The sequence below is a fragment of the Oncorhynchus gorbuscha genome, linkage group LG05, assembly GCF_021184085.1.
Source record: "Oncorhynchus gorbuscha isolate QuinsamMale2020 ecotype Even-year linkage group LG05, OgorEven_v1.0, whole genome shotgun sequence".
NCBI lineage: Eukaryota > Metazoa > Chordata > Actinopteri > Salmoniformes > Salmonidae > Oncorhynchus > Oncorhynchus gorbuscha.
Window position 1 is genome coordinate 60,889,581 of NC_060177.1, and position 13,596 is coordinate 60,903,176.

At 43.1% G+C, this 13,596-nt stretch overlaps 1 protein-coding gene across 1 annotated transcript in view; it reads left to right on the forward strand.

The window, feature by feature from the left end:
• LOC124036237 (RIMS-binding protein 2-like) overlaps window positions 1–13,596 on the forward strand; it is a 139,518-nt gene continuing 125,922 nt past the window's right edge. The window contains exon 1 of the mRNA XM_046350540.1: window positions 1–143. The gene's annotated coding sequence lies outside the window, so the exon portion shown is untranslated. The remainder of the gene's footprint in view (window positions 144–13,596) is intronic.

Below are 13,596 nucleotides of genomic sequence, written 5' to 3' on the forward strand. Positions count from 1 at the left end.
AGGAAGTTGTGCCCCTCCACTTCCCAGACGTAGCGGCCCAGTGTCAGCGGGGGGAGAGACTACGTCTTCTAGAGGACAACAATAGAGCCCTGAAACTGAAGCCTGGGGCTTTCAACCAACACAAGCTACAACATATACTGCTGGTGAGTCATTGACTCTCTATCTCGATCTATCTGAGGCTGTAGTGGTGGATATTATTTTCAGTGGCAAGAGGCTGGAGTCTTCTTGGAAAGGTAAGGCCGTCAGAAGCTGTATTTTCCCCCTTTTGTTTCCCTGCTCTGGACTGTGAACCATAAATAATTGTTTCTACAGCTAGACTGCTAAAGATTGAAATAAGTTGACTGTCTGTTCAGTTGTCTGTTTGGAGTAGTAGGCTGATGGATGAATTGGGGACTGTTTGAATAGTTACTGGTGATGTCACTGCTGCTGATGGACACAGCTTTAAGATGTTGTGGCTCCAGACCCAACCTCTGAAGCCGAATAAAAATCCTCTAGGCAAAAACTAGTCTCAAGAAAGTGAAGGCTAAAGATCTGTTTGGAAGCCACAGTCTACTACTCTCCTTATTTAGCCAACAGTTTCCAGCCCTGACAAGTGGGAGCTGCAGTAGCTGACTACGCTAGCCATGCTACTGGCCTGGTATGCAGCAGGACAATGGCATTGGGACTAAACAGGTTGTTGGAGGGGGGCAGGCATGTTATATGTCCTCAGGCTGATCCCAAGCTGTGTCTTCACAGCGGAGACTGCTTGTAATTCCCCAGGCTTCCCCTGATGTCTTCATGTTGTTTAATATGAATGAGCTACATCGATTAGCTCTCAGGGCACTGCTTGTGTTGAGGGGATGGGAATTAGCTGTGTGTGTGTGCACGTGTGTGTGATTTTATAATTGGCTGTACTGTTACTTTGAAATCTTGAACGATAGCTAGATTGGTGTATAACCGTTTCTTGTCAGTGGATGTTTGTACTATCAGTTTGATTTCTCTGTTTGTAAGATTCCACCAATTGCGTGTGCTGAATGGAAATAGAGAAAAGGTCTAAACAGCTTTCAAGGTTATTCACAAACTTGAATAGTGTTGAGATATAATGAGATATTGTTGTGGCAGCTACAGTCTAAGGGTGTGAGGTCGGTGGTTCTGTGTGTTGTTTGCAAAGATAAGAAGGTGTTAAATTGTATTTTTCAATTCTCAGCTATGTGATACTTAGCCTTCAAAGAAATAGTCTGCCGTTTCACCATTCTTCTGTCAGCTATTTAATCCCACTGCCGAATCAAACTCAATTATTTTGAACACATTCTTGGCCCAAGACTCATGTAATATTCAGTTGAAACCTCATTCTCCTAGAGCTTCTAACGAGCAATGTAAATTTGGTCAAAACATGACTTTTACCCACAATATATAGCGCTAGAGAAAGCTGTCCAGCAGGCTATTAGCCGCCAGCCAGGTGTTGTCTTAATTTGTTCTGTGATTGTCCTGTTTCGGTGACATGGTTAGACGAGCTCTGGTCACACAAACCCAAGCCCCCTCTACCTGGAAGTTTCTATGAAACGAGTGCTTCTGAAGTCAACTTACATCCTATAATTTAATGAACCTGTTTTGCATTTCTCAGTCAACAGAGAAATGGGATGGGAGGAACAGGAAAGAGACAAGGGGAGGGATGTTAGTCCCCTGAAGAGAGAGAACTGCAGATTATGGTTTCTGAAATGATTGTCGTGGCATCGGTAATTACTGATACTGGATGCTCCCATGGAAGACTGAGTGAAGTGGTAATGAAAAACTAACAGAGCGTGAGGTACTTCAGTAGCAAGCCCCATTAGCCTCCAACTCTGTTATCTTCTAATGGAGATACAATCAGCAAAGCCACAGACATGTTAGCAAAGGTACCACTTTTCATGTACATGGCTGTCTGCTGACATTAACATGTGACCACCACAAAACATTCCTGTCATGTTTAATGCTAGCTCGATAAGGAAGGATGTCTTGTGTATATATATTATTTTTATATATATATATTTTTAAATTGTATATTTATATTTATATTTATTATTTATTTATATTTATTTATTACATAGACAAAAACAATAGACATTTACATACATACATTTCCAGCAACATGAATGACATCACACTTGCTTACACCCACATGTTCCCACCGTATTCACACCCAATGTTATTTTTAATGCTTGTAAGACTGCCCCATATGATTTTTTTTTCAATATTTAAATTAAGCATTTGATTCTTCCATTCTCCACTCCAACGTTTAACTTCCAGTATTTAAGTAATAGCTTCTTTAATATTGTCCAACCCATTGCCATGTCTGGAAATAGACAGATTAAAGAATGTCTTTGGTGGGGTAATTGGTATTTACAAAAATAAACATTTGGGAGCCATTTCATTCTAAAGAGATGTATTCTACCTGGAAGATTTATGGGGAGATTGTTTCATTTTGTTAGATCTGCTTTCATGTTGTTGAGTAATGGGAGAAAGTTATCTTAACATGTTTGTCACTTATTAAGCATCCTGTGTATTTCATCTTTTTTTGTGGTCCACTTAAAGGATTGCTGTAGATCAAGTGTCAAACTCATTCCACGGAGGCCAAGTGGCTGTGGGTTTTCGCTCCACCCTTGTACTTGATTGAGGAATTAAAGTCACTAATTACTAAGGAACTCCCCTCACCTGGTTGTCTAAGTCTTAATTGAAAGGTAAAGATAAATAATAAATAAAACCTGCGGACGCTAAGCCCTCCATGGTATGAGGTTGGCACCCCTGTTGTAGATCATGAGTTATTTGTGTTCTTCCCATTGCCATCACATTCATTTTATATCCTGAGATAAGAGAGTATTCACAAAATATTTTTAACAAGGGGGGCATTGGGTTTTCTATTTTAGACGCTTGACGTGCTGTAAGCGCTCATTGGTTTTTATGAGCATACTAACCCACATGGGTGATTGAAAGATGAACAAAGTTCACACTCCAGTCCAGTTGGTGGCAGTAATGCACGTTAAAGTTGGTTGCCAACTGCCATATAAAATCCACAGATGAAGAAGAAGCAGGATGACCTAGGAGAGATGAATAAAAGAGATGAATGAAAGAAAACTAACTAAAACGTGGTCAAAGGACCACATTTGGGAAACCCTGAACTAGCTAGCTAGGTAGCTGTTTGGCTTTCAAGCATATTCACTCATTTGTTTTGTAAACAGTTAACTAGGTAGTTAGCTACCAAATGTTCTTGACAAACTGTCAACAGAGTAGCTGGCAAACAACAAGATATACCAAATAATGGTTAAAAACCACTTCAGGATAAATAAATCAGATTTGACCGTTCAGACAAGTCGCATGGCCAGGAATCAGATTTGTACCTGACTTCAAACCACCTACAAAGGTGGCTGGAAATGTGGCTTGAAAGATCTGATTTGAATCGGATATACCACAAATTGGATTTGAGTCACAACTGGCATTGTGAACAAGGCATAAGAGCATGTCAGTCTCACAGTAATCACACTACTACTACTGCTCACAATCATGTCCATCATCAACCTCTGAATAACTCCCCATGATAAAGCAACAGTTAGGAATGCAAAGGAAGGAGGATTCCTGTCTGAAAGGCACCCTGTTGTCTACAGTGGTTGTGTTTTAGAACAGGAGAACAGGGGATGGTGAAAGCGCTGACACCACTACTCCACTCAAGCAGTGACTCAGCCTGAAAGTGTGTGTGTTTCTGCTCTTCCTGTTCCACGCTCCTCTGCATTTATTCCCTCTGATCTCTCTTTATTGCGGCATCAGAACTCGAACAAACACACACAGGAATATTCAGAATGGGGGGTAGGGTGATGATGCTACACAATCCTCACAAAAACTGTGTGTGTGATGCAGCAGGGCAGGCTGCTGTACTGGGGGCTGCTTCCCCATGCCCATGTTTACTTGAGTAGTAATGAAATTAGAGCGGCGTGGAGCCGACACTACAGGCCTCCACCGCTGCCGTAATTCAATTAGCCGTCTTATTAACGCTCTGGAGCAGCCGGCCAAACCCAGCCAACCCGGGACCCAGGACTATACTGCTGCTCTGTGTCTGAAGATAAACACACCATTCACTCCTTAGTACTCCTCACTGACTCTAGAACCTTTACATTCACAACATTCTTTTTCACTCTAGAATGTTCAGAATAGCGACTGCTTTGTATTCAGAACTGCCCTTGTATTCATTAATGCTTTGTGCTGTACTGGGCAGTATTAGCTGGTACTTTATGACTTTGGTTGGAACAAGGCCCATTCTTGTGTTGTAACAGGTTAAGTGCATTGCAGGAGTTGACATGTGTGCCATACTTGTACTGTACAGGGAGATAAAAGGAGAGGTTGGAGTTGAGCCAGATAAAGAAAACACACATGTACACACACACACACACACACACACTCAAACACACACACACACTCAAACACACACACACAGCTAGTGCAAGAGCCTTTACCTGATTACAGTGAAGATGCTGAGATAACACTCCCCCAGGATCAGGTTCAGTTCGGCTGTGAAAGCCAACTGACATTTACTCCTGAGGTGCTGAACTGTTGCACCCTCTACAACCACTGTGGTTATTATTTAACCCTGCTGATCTTCTATGAACATTTGAACATCTTGAAGAACGATCTGGCCTTAAATGGCCATGTAGTCTTATAATCTCAACCCGGCACAGCTAGAAGAGGACTACCCCTCAGAGCCTGGTTCCTCTCTAGATTTCTTCCTAGGTTCCTGCCTTTCTAGGGTGTTTTCCTAGCCACCATGCATTTACATTGCTCTTTGCTCTTTGTGGTTTTAGGCCGGGTTTCTGTATAAGCACTTTGTGACAACTGCTGATGTAAAAATGGCTTTATAAATACATTTGAGTTAATTCCAGCCTGCTCATACTACAACGCTGTCATGACCATACCTGAATCATTAGCTATCTGATAAAACGTACAATACTATCTATGTGGTAAAATCAGTGGACGTATCAACGGTTCATGTAAAAAATCTTTGGCTTTTATTTGCCTTGTGTGTGTATTAGTTCTAGAGAGAGTGGACAAAGACACCACAGTGCTCATATAACTGGGTGGTAGAGTTAAAGCTCTGCTAAGTTTCTCAATCACTGTATTGAGGTTATTAAAATTCCAATCTGCTGGAGGCTCCCTTTCTTGCCTTCTCAGAATGAATGTGCCCTTTTAATAATGTAACTGGTTTTAACAAGATCGTATAACGTTCATCTAACTTTCATAAGCCTGTTAGCCCAGTGACGAATTCATGCCATGGCATCCGAGGCTATTACGGTGCCACACTTCCACAGAGAAGAGCAATGAGTAAGAGTGAGAAGCCCCTATGGAGGCTGGAGAGTTGTACTGTACATACTGTAGCGGTTTCAGGGGTTGCGTTGTGGATATGTGCCTGCGAGGTTTCTTTGTTTTTGGTTGCCAGGACCACGGACAGCAATGCGAAGTATTCCCCAGAGGCAGGACCACGGACAGCTCAGGGGAAACTTCTAGCCAAACTGATATATCAGGAATGCTGCCAAAGCCTGATAATGATGATAATAATAATAAACAGGTTTAACCCTTTACTCAGACTGGTGTTGTGTGGCTGTATGTGTAAAACCTGCCTTACAAAGAACCCGGTACTGAAAACCCTACATTGGTGGAGAATGTGGGCAAGGCAGTGAGGATAATCACGCACCATTTTTTTTTTTGTAACAAGCGGAAACCAATCGCTTTTTATTGAAGAAACAAAGGGAGTGTCAACTGCAGATGAATATGGACATGCTGAAATCACTGTGGTGAAAATTGCTCAACAGACCGCTGGTTTACCAATCATGGCCACTCGGTATCTGCAGAGAATTATGCCAAATGATGACGTTGAGAGCGCACGGCAGAATGAGCGGCATGGCCACAGATAAAGTGGGTAGGAAAACTGGCTCCATTTCTTTGTGAGGAAGCACAACAGGTGTGGTCTGATCTGGCAGCAATAGAAGCCAATGACTATGACACACTGAAGAAAGAAATATGAGCACGGTTGGGAGTCACTGTCTCTTTGAGGGCACAGTGGTTCCATACTTGGAAGTATAAACCCGAGAAGGCACCCAGGTCACAGATGTTTGACCTGGTCCACCTAGCAAAAACAATGTCTGGAGCCTGCGACCCTCAGTACTGGGGCCATCGTGGAAAGAATAGTGATTGACCACTACATCCGGTGCTTACCTTACAAGCTAAAGAAGGTTGTCAGCCAGGGCAGTCCCACCACAGTGGATGGAGTGGTGGACCTCGTTGAGAGATGTCGAGCAACTGAGGAACTGCTCAAACCCAGCCGCCTGGACAGAATCACCCAGGAAAAGGGAAGCCTCAAAGAAGGAGGAAGAAAGACATCCCAACTACAGACTCCCCAGGTTTGGAAAGAAAGAACCCAAAGGGCGGAGGGGGAACGTGGACGCCCGGACCATGTTTTCCAACCTGAAGCATAGATTAGAAATAGAGGGGTTGATATTGACACCCGGGAGTGCTACCGCTGTGGTGAAATAAGACACATCGCATGGAACTGTCCCAAGAAGGAGGAACCCATGAAGGTTCGACATTTCCAATATACACCCCTGCCATGTAATTTCTGCCCATGTCCAAGCCCACCGCCACCCACCGCACCTGTTGGGTACAGGTCCAAGGGAAAGAAGTAGATGCTCTTTTAGACTCCGGGAGCATGGTCTCCCTCATCATGCCTTCACTACTAACCAAGCTGAGGAAAGAGTGCCGCTCCAACCATGGACATCACCTGTGTACATAGGGGCACCGAAACGTGTCCAACTGCAGATGTAGAGAGGTAACCTACTGTAGGGTTGATTGAAAATCTGCCGTGCAAGTGGGTCACGACTGTCCATATTTTCAAGAATTGTGGAAAAGACTTACAGGACAAAAGGAGATGGCTGTGCCAGTAATAGGACATGCCAGGCACCATTTACATTTTCTAGTGATAAGAAAATGAAACCGCTACCAAAGAACTCCCTGTCCTATGAAAGGAAAATTAACAAATTGGTACATACCTGCCCAACTTCCGTAGCCGACATTCGAGTTCTCCTGGGAGAAGAAGGGGAAGGAAATGACAAAGAGACAGGAAACCCAGAAGAGATAAATGGAAGAGGAGGAACAGGAAGAGCAGGGCAAGGGGCCTGGAAATTCCTCCTGAGTTAACAGTATATGGGAAAGTTTGGTACTGCTCAGCTGAAAGAGCCCACACTACAGAACGCAAGACAGAATGTAGATGGTAAGTCCTGCTAATATAGTCACCTTTCCTCATTTTTCCAAGATAAAAAATTGACCAGGTCACGAAGTTGAATGACATGACAGTGGAGCAGCTGTTGGTTCCAACTCTGTTTCGGCAAACAGTGCTGAGCCGGGCCCATAGCCATTTGTTGGGAGGACATATACGGAGAGAAAAAACACAATAGGTGTTAAAATGTTTATTCTGGCTGGGGGTACAGTTTTATGCGGGTATGCAGTTTTGGTAAGGTATTGCCAGGGGTGTCCTGACTGCCAGAGAACCTCATCCCTTCCTGAAATCCATTAATCCCGTTGCCAGTGATAGACATGCCATTCGATAGAATTGCTATGGATTTAATTGGACCATTACCACAGTCTGCGAAAGGCTTTCAACATATATTGGTTGTGGTACATTATGCCACTAGGTATCCCGAGGCCATTCCCCTGCGCAGTGCTAACACCAAGAGCCTCGCCAGAGAGCTGCTACAGATGCTCTCCCAGGTACCCCTAGAAATCCTGATGGACTAAGGTATGGTGTTCATGTCCAAGGTGTTGGGGACTGGTCTGTTGTTCCCAGTTCTCCTTTGTCACATCTAACAATCCCCTGAGCCTGTGGGAAAACAATAGCTCAAATGGTGAAAAACCAGTGGTTGGGGTCTGAGCAGATTATTTGTTGCAATTGCAAACGTAATAAAATGGTGGTCCGATAGTCCAGGATTGTGAGGAAAAACATTAAGATCCACAACATTTATTCCACAGGACAAAACTAGGTCCAGAGTATGACTGTGGCAGTAGGTCTGGAGACATGTTGGACAAGACCCAGAGTAGATGATGGCTCCGACAGCCTTTTGAGTGGGTCTGTGGACTTTTCCATGTGAATATTAAAGTCACCAAAAATTATAATATTATCTGCTATGACTACAAGGTCCGATAGGAATTCAGGGAACTCAATGAGGAAGGCTGTATATGGCCCAGGAGGCCTGTAAACAGTAGCTATAAAAAGTGATTGTGTAGGCTGCATAGATTTCATGACTAGAAGCTCAAAAGATGAATACGTCTTCTTTTTTTTGTAAATTGAAATTTCCTCCGCCTTTGCGGGATGCATGGGGGATATGGTCACTCATGTAACTAGGAGGTGAGGCCTCATTTAACACAGTAAATTCATCAGGCTTAAGCCATGTTTCAGTCAGGCCAATCACATCAAGATTATGATCAGGCTTCACTGATAGCATTCCACTGAACTCTCCCCCTCTCCTCTGCCTCATCTATACTGAACGAAAATATCCACGCGACATGCAACAATTGAAAAGATTTTTAAACATATTATACTTTCACATGCCTGGGCAGGGGTGCAGCCATAGGTGGGCTTGGGAGCCAGGCCCAGCCAATCAGAATGAGTTTTTCCCCACTAAAGGGCTTGATTACTGACATAAATACTTCTCAGCACCCCACCCCTTCCTCAGACGTTTCAGCAGGTGAAGAAACCGGATGTGGAGGTCCTGGGTTGGCATGGTTACACAGTAGAGAAATTAACATTACATTCTCTGGCAATAGCTCTGGTGGACATTCCTACAGTCAGCCATGCTCCCTCAACTTGACACATCTGTGGCATTGTGTTGTGACAAAACTGCACATTTTTTAAGTGGCCTTTTATTGTCCCCAGGACAAGGTGCACCTGTGTAATTATCATGCTGTTTAATCAGCTTCTTGATATGCCACACTTGTCAGGGGGATGGATTGTCTTGGCAAAGGAGAAATGCTCACTACAGGGATGTAAACAAATTTGTGCACAAAACTTGACAGAAATAAACTTTTTGTGCGTATGTCAAATTTTGGGGATTTTTTTTTATTTCAGCTCATTAAACATGGGACCAACACTTTACATGTTCCATTTAGATTTTTGTTCAGTCAGTGTATAATGCACATGTGTTACACAGGGATCAACCCTGAAAAATTTTGCTTAAGCATGGCAAGAGGGCCCATCATGTTAGGTAAAGTCTATTTGTGGCTGGTTTTTACACATTTAGATTGGTGGTAGAGCATCAGTGTGGGTTGAATGGAGCTGGGGCTGGGCCAATGTAGGGGCAGGATAAATAAAAGCGCTCCTGGGTGATTTAGCCTACTGCATGCCTCGTCCTCCCAGCCTCGTCCTCCCAGCCTCGTTCTCCCAGCCTCTGCTGGAGTAATGTGACCTTCATAAGCAGATTCAAATATGTAGCAGGTGTGCATTGATTTTTGGACCAGTCACTAAGATTTATGGACTCAGTCAGTACATAAATATTGATACTTGCTCTCTCAAAGAAGATCTGACACTGTGTGTGTGTACACATTTAATTTTACTTGTGGGTACCAGAAGTCCTCACAACAATAGTAAACAAACTCAAATTCAGAGAAGTGAGTACATTTTGCGTGCCCACTTGTAAAAAGGATATTTTCGTCTTAGGGGTTAGGGGTTTGGTTTAGGTTTAGGTTTAAGGGTTCGGGAAAATAGGATTTTGAATGGGAATCAATTGTTGGTCCCCAAAAAGTCCTCAAGTATATTAAGACATAGATGTGAAAGTGTACTGGATTTTCTTAAGACAGAACAAAGTAGGAGCCACAGCAGGCACCTCATAAAAACAACTTCTGGTATGAAATGAGAATGCTGTTGGTAACCTAAATGGGCTTCTGTAGCAGCAAAATAGGTAATTCCCATTAAGTGACGCCGATTGATTTTTTTGTGTGTGTTTGATGGTGGTCCCCAAGCTGGATCGATGGCTTTAAAATACAGCGATGACTGAAATATATTTCCCTTGGTTTTCCTATGCCAAGTTCTCAACATGTAACCTTTTCTCTCCTTATGTATGCACATACATGTAGTGTAGCGTCACTATACACTCACTCTCTCTCACACACCCCTCCCTTACTCGAGACACCCTACACAATTCTCTATCGCCAGCAGACAGAACACAACGTCACAATTAGATTGCTTTTCCAAATCTGTAACATCTAATTTAACGCCATCAGAAGGTGGGATGGGTTCAATCTAGCGTTCCTTAATTAGATTGCTGTCTGGGTGGAGGGAAAGGGTGAAGATGGCTGCTAGCGTTTCTCCTTGGGAGAGAGAGGAGCTGACTATAAGAATAGTCACTCCAGGTATCAGAGGTGTTGTACTGACTGTGGCTCTGCTCACAGACTGTGAGAAAGGTTGAAGAGTTGACTTTTGTTCCAGTGTGTGGCTCACCAAGCCATTCATTCAGAGCCTTTCATATGAACCGTTTACCTGACTGGTAACAGTCTTACTGCTCTACTTGGCTTGATTATTGTACTGTTGTTTCAGAGAGGTTGTGGGGAGCTGGCCCATTGTTTTTCTTCCTAAACTCTTGAAGTTGTGACAGTGAGGCTTTTCTCTCTGCAGTTTCTAGACAGCAATGGGTTCTGGATGTTTTCCTTTGTGACGTTTGCTCTTTGGAGACTGCAGAGGAAGAGCGTGAAGACCGAGTGATCCTGACAGGTAGACTCAGGATGACTCGGAGTGCTGATATCTTTTCGTCCCAGGAATTCACCAAGAAAATATTGTTTTCTTGGTCATTTGCTTCGATGTGCAAGTTATAGAGTGAATGACCATGTAAATCTGCATTCAAAAGAAAAGTCAAAGAAACAATCATGCTTTTTCTCAGAACAGTGTCTCAGTCGGCACAACACAGAGCTGAGCAGTAAGAGAACTAAGTGAAATAGCATGACAAACTTGCAGAGCCAGGAATTGTGTTTGCTTGTATTTTTGTTATTTCTTTCTCTCTCTGAAACACAGAGGGATTATTAAATATTATTAAATGCCATTTAGCAGACGCTTTTATCCAAAGCGACTTACAGTCATGTGTGCATACATTCTACATATGGGTGGTCCCGGGAATCAAACCCACTACCCTGGCGTTACAAGCGCCATGCTCTACCAACTGAGCTACAGAAGGACCACTATGAGTGACTCTAAATCGAACTGCTGTTTGAGAGGCCAGGCTCTAGCTTTGTGTGACAATGTGGAGTTCGAGAAAAGACATGCAGTAGCAAGACAAAAGGATAGTTCAAAACGCCTTTTTGACCAGAAGGTTGAAACACCTTTTTGACCAGAAGGTTGAAACACCAGGTTGAAACACCTTTTTGACCAGAAGATTGAAACACCTTTTTGACCAGAAGATTGAAACACCTTTTTGACCAGAAGGTTGAAACACCTTTTTGACCAGAAGGTTGAAACACCCTTTTGACCCGAAGGTTGAAACACCCTTTTGACCCGAAGGTTGAAACACCCTTTTGACCCGAAGGTTGAAACACCCTTTTGACCCGAAGGTTGAAACACCCTTTTGACCCGAAGGTTGAAACACACTTTTGACCCGAAGGTTGAAACACACTTTTGACCCGAAGGTTGAAACACCCTTTTGACCCGAAGGTTGAAACACCCTTTTGACCCGAAGGTTGAAACACACTTTTGACCAGAAGGTTGCAACACACTTTTGACCCATTATCTTCCAGTTTATTATATGATGATCTTCCTGTCGCAGTGATACAATAAGGCAGAGGTTCCCAAAATGGTGTCGTGGGAGAATTTCCAAAATCCTCCCAAAAATGATTATAAATAATAAATGTTTTTTGTATCTCAAAATAAGTGTAATGTGGTCAACCTAAAAATTTGAATCAATGTTTTTTAAAATTTAAAATCAACAACAGAGTACACTTATATCGTGGGAAAAGGCAGCACTTGACCATTTCGCTTGAATCAAGAAATCAGGGTATTCCCTTTGAGTCAGCTGTCATGTGACCAAAATGTTGCAGACAATGCATTCATGGGTCACTTCGGAGGAGTTTTTGTTCCTGACTCAAAGGGAATACCCGGCCGTCTCCCTCCATATTAAAAGTCATGGTACCCTTCGCCAGGTCATATCTGTGTGTAGCTGGATTCAGCAGCGCTCTCGTCTGCATTCAAACCAAATATCGATCCAGGTTGGATATGACAGCAGAGATGAGGTGCGCACTGTTGACCACGCCCTCTGACTTTGAGAAGCTCTGATGCGACATGCATCAATCACACCCATCTCATTAGTGGTGGTGAGATAATGGTGCTTTCAAGGCAACTGGGAAATCGGAAAGAAAACAAGGTCCAATCATGGCACCAGTGATCTTAAGGTCGGAAAGTCAGAGCTTTAGAATGAGGCCAGAATTCCCGACTTGGAATTCTGAGTTGGGTGACCATTCAAAACGGTCGGAAGTCTGAGATTTCTGAGTTCCCAATCATTTTGAACGCAGCATTAGAGACATGTCAGACTAATTTGCAATTGACTGTCATAGCCCCACATTAAAAGTATGTGATCATGAGCTGAGAAGACAGTCACAAATACTGTTAGAATGTTTGCAATTGACTGCCATAGCCCCCCCCCCCCCACCCACCATATCAAAATGGTGTCGTGGACTAAAAAAGTTTGGGAACCCCTTCAATAAGACCTCATCATTGAAGTTAGCTCATATTAGATGAGGAGGAAAGTTATTTGTAGCCTTATGCAGTTGAAGTCAGAAATGTACATACACCTCAGCCAAATGCATTTAAACTAAGTTTTTCACAATTCCTGACATTTAATCCGAGTAACAATTCCCTGTCTTAGGTCAGTTAGGATCACAACTTTATTTTAAGAATGTGAAATGTCAGAATAATAGTAGAGAGAATTATTTATTTCAGCAACATTCCCAGTGGCTCAGAAGTTTACATGTTTACAAGTTTACATAGCATTGCCTTTAAATTTAACTTGGGTCAAACGTTTCGGGGAGCCTTCTACAAGCTTCCCACAATAAGTTGGGTAAATTTTGGCCCATTCCCCCTGACAGAGCTGGTGTAACTGTGTCAGGTTTGTAGGCCTACTTGCTCGCACACGCTTTTTCAGTTCTGCCCACAGATCTTCAATGGGATTGAGGTCAGGGCTTGGTGATGGCCACTCCAATACCTTGACTTTGTTGTCCTTAAGCCATTTTGCCACAACTTGGAAGTATGTTTGGAGTCATTGTCCATTTGGAAGACCCATTTGTCAGTAAGCTTTAACTTTCTGACTGATGTCTTGAGATGTTGATTCAATATATCCACAAATTATGTGTATCAGAAGCTTCTAAAGCCATGCCATAATTTTCTGAAAATGTTTAAAGGCACAGTCAACTTAGTGTATGTGTTACGTGATTAAGAGTAGTGGGGGCAGAGTCAGGCGCAGAGAGCAGAGGTTTAAGGACAGCCGTATTTATTCCGGTGAAAGAAGGGTCACTCCAAAACACCAGGTGCATAAAATGACCGGCCCAAACACAGGACACAAACAGTCCGGAGAA